Raw genomic sequence first — 3,862 nt, 5'->3', positions numbered from 1 at the left:
ACTCCCTGATCATGACTGCACTGATGTCAACTAGAGGAGCACACAAGAGTTCCCACCTTCTTTCTTTAGTAATTTGCCTCATGATGGGATATTCTCCTTCCCTCAACTCAAGGCTTTTCTCATAGATGACATTCTTTGCCTCCATGAACCTATGATATCTCCCTTCATGGAATTGGGATCTAAATTTGCTTGCATCATATGATGGAGGTTCGGCTATCATAGGTTCCTTTCCCGGCCTTCTTTTTGAACTTGAGGAGGCCATCAAGTTTGAGGTGGGATGGAGAGAAAAGTGAGAATAGAAGAAAGATGTGTTGTGTTTAGGATGAGTTTCGGTTCTATTGTGTGAAATAAGGGAATCGTTTTAGTTTTGGGAGTAGAGGGGGTTATGGCTTTCATGTGAAGGTGGCTTGAATGATTGTGTAAACCGTTTAGTGCTACGGCTATTAATAGGCAGATTCTTCAAGCTTTCCAACAAAACCACAATGAATGAGAAAGGAGCTCGTTGGTGTTCATGAAGGGTTGAGATTGAGTTGACCACACCAAAGGTTCATGGATTGAACGGTCTGCATGCCTTGTTAAGGCTTTGACGAGGATTCTCTCCTCATTGGTTGCATGTATTTCGGTGTTCAATGATGCATGCATGCAGATTTTGCTTCCCAAGGGGCACATCTCCCTAGGCACATGTGACCATTCCTCTCTTAGCTTGTCCTAGCCGTGGCCCCTCCTTGTTTTTGTCGAGATCTTTTTCTCCTACATAAACCAAAACAGCTAGCCTTAAACATTAATATAAACGTTAGCCATTGACTTGTAATAAAGAAGAGAATTGTTCTGTTTTGTTTAATTATTATTTGAAATTTTATTTTTTGTGATCAATTGTGTCCCTTAATTAAAGATGCTAAAAGTTGGTGAACACCAAACTTATCTCTTATTGAGGGGATGGCTTAGCAATGCAGACCATTCTTCACAATTGATGTATTTTAAAAAAAATTTATGATGCATGATCCCTTTCTGTATGGTTTTGATCCCATGAATAGGAAACTAATCTGTAGAACAAAATTACATATGTAGACACCAAACTTAGTGTCTGGTCATATGCTTTATCAAAATGTCGTTTCATATGTTCTAAGAATAGCCCCCTTTCTTTTGAAAAGCAAAAATTGGGTGTGCCTTAAGGTACACCAAACTTAGAAGTCTGACTTATGCTCTAAAACAATGTATGCAATTATCAAGTTTGAAAGTTCAAAATCATACTCAAGGGAATCATAGCTTATTAGATGAAAGAAAAGACATAAATCTTAAATCATGGGTTGCCTCCCATGAAGCGCTCTTTTATTGTCACTAGCTTGACATTGAACTCCCTTTAGGGTGGTTGATGCTGGTGATGTCTCAACTTGTCCCCTCTCACTGTAAGCTTTCTCTGTGTGCCTTGATGCTCAATTTCCATATGCTCAAGAGAAGGTACTTGGTTGACAGTGTAATAATCTTCTGTTCCCAGCTGTTGATATACTAGTTGCACCTTATCACCTTTAGAAAATCCTTCAGTTGGGATTTTCTTATTCTTCCACCCTTTGTAAGCCTTCTTCTTGTTTATCATCCCAGCTTCTTTTTGAGTTCCTTTTTCTCCTTGTAGCTGCTTATTTTTCTGTTCTACTGCCTTGTTGGCTGCTTGCTTTGGAAGGACGTCACTACTTGTCTTGCTTGTTTCTTCATTCCTTTGTGATTCTGGAAAAACTTTCAAGGTGATGCTTTCCTCATGCATTCTGAGGATTAGCTCTCCCTGCTCTATATCTACGATGGCTCTAGCAGTGGCCAAGAATGGTCGACCAAGTATTATGGAATCATTTCCATTTTCTGATGAGTCCAGGATCAGAAAATCTGCCGGATAGATGAACTTGTCAACCTTAACTAAAAGGTTCTCAATCAACCCTTTAGGATATACTACTGATTGGTCCACTAATTCCAAGGACATCTGTATTGGTTTCACTTCTTCTATGCCAAGCTTTTTCACTAAAGATGATGGGATTAGATTTATGCTTGCTCCTAAGTCACATATCCCCTTGTTGATGAATAGGCTTCCAATAGTGCAGGGTAGGAAGAAACCTCCAGGGTCTTCAAGCTTGGGAGGAAGTCCTTTTCTGATTAGTGCACTGCATTCTTCACTGAGCATTACAGTCTCCTTCTCATTCCAATCTCTCTTCTTATTGATGAGCTCCTTCAAAAACTTGGCGTACAGAGGCATTTGCTCCAATGCCTCAGCTAAAGGTATGTTGATTTCCAGCTTCTTGAAAATTTCAAGAAATTTGTAAAAATGCTGATCCTTTGTCTCTTTGTGGAATCTTTGAGGATAAGGCAGTGGGGGTGTCAAGCTTTTCTCCCCTTGAAGTTGTCTTGGAATTGGTTCTTCCATGATCTGCTTTCCCTTCTTCAAATTTTGTGGTCTATCTTCTTTTTCTTGAGGTTGATTCTGAGGTTGATTGCTTGCTGTTGCATCTTCATCATTGGCTGCCTCTTTTTCAACCTGTTTCTCGTCACTTTCTTTATGCTTCTTGGTGGCTTCTTGGTTACCATCCACTAACATCTTTCCACTTCTTAGTTGCATGACCTTGCATTCTTCCTTTGGGTTAGGAATGGTGTCACTTGGTAGTGAGCTTGATGGTTTTTCAACAGAAATCTGTTTGGAGATTTGCCCAATCTGCCTCTCCAGGTTCTTCATGAAAGCTTCTTGGTTCTTTGTTGTCATTTCTTAGTTTTTCATCATCTTTTCCATGAGCATTTCTAGATTAGTGATCCTCTGAGAATCTTGTGAGGTTGGTTGGTTTTGGGGTGTTGATGGATGATGATGAGTGTTTTGGTTTGCTGGGTGGTTATTGGGTGGATAATGGTTAGAGTTGGGATAAGTGTTTTGTGGTCTTCTATATGTATTTTGGTTAGTGTTTGGCTGGTTATTGTTTGTGTTTTTCCAATTGTTTTGAGTAGAGTTCCTTTGCCATGACTGTTGGCTTTGATTGTGGTTGTCTCCCCATCTAAGGTCAGGATGGTTCTTCCAAGATGGATTGTAAGTATCACCATAGACTTTATTTGTTGCAGGATTTTGGTTGTGCATGTATTGGACTTGCTCTTGCTGTTGCTCCTCTTGAATCTCTTCATTTTGCCCCCAGGTAGTTGATGGTTGGCTTGTGGCACTTACTGCTGCAACTTGCAAGCCATCAATCCTTTTGGCCATTTGCTCAAACTGTTGTTGAATCTGCTGCTGCATTATCTTGTTCTGAGCTAGAATTGAATCCACTCCTTCCAACTCCATTACTCCTCTTCTTTGTGATGGTTGGCGTTGTCTTTGATGAGCAAAGAAATACTGGTTGTTAGCCACCATATCAGTGAGGTTTTGAGCTTCCTCTGTAGTTTTCATGAGTTGTAAAGAGCCTCCAGCTGAATGATCAAGTGCTTCTTGAGCCTTAAGAGTGAGTCCTTCATAGAAGTTCTGCAACTTGTCCCACTCAGTGAACATCTCTGGTGGACATTTCCTCAATAGTGCCTTATATCTTTCCCATGCTTCATATAAATTTTCAGCCTCCATTTGAGTGAATGTCTGCACCTCAGTCTTCAATCTTAGGATTCTTTGAGGGGGATAAAATTTGGCAAGGAACTTGCTTACCAAGTCATCCCAGGTGTTGATGCTCTCCTTTGGAAATGTCTCTAGCCATTGAGTGGCTTTGTCTCTGAGAGAAAATGGAAAGAGCAACAACTTGTAACTGTCAGGAGGCACACCATTGGTTTTCACAGTATCACAAATCCTCAAGAAGGTAGATAAGTGTTGATTTGGGTCCTCCAAAGGCCCTCCTCCAAAAGAACAGTTGTTTTGAAC

The sequence above is a fragment of the Arachis duranensis genome, chromosome 1 (genome assembly GCF_000817695.3).
Source record: "Arachis duranensis cultivar V14167 chromosome 1, aradu.V14167.gnm2.J7QH, whole genome shotgun sequence".
NCBI lineage: Eukaryota > Viridiplantae > Streptophyta > Magnoliopsida > Fabales > Fabaceae > Arachis > Arachis duranensis.
This window is presented reverse-complemented; position numbering follows the sequence as displayed.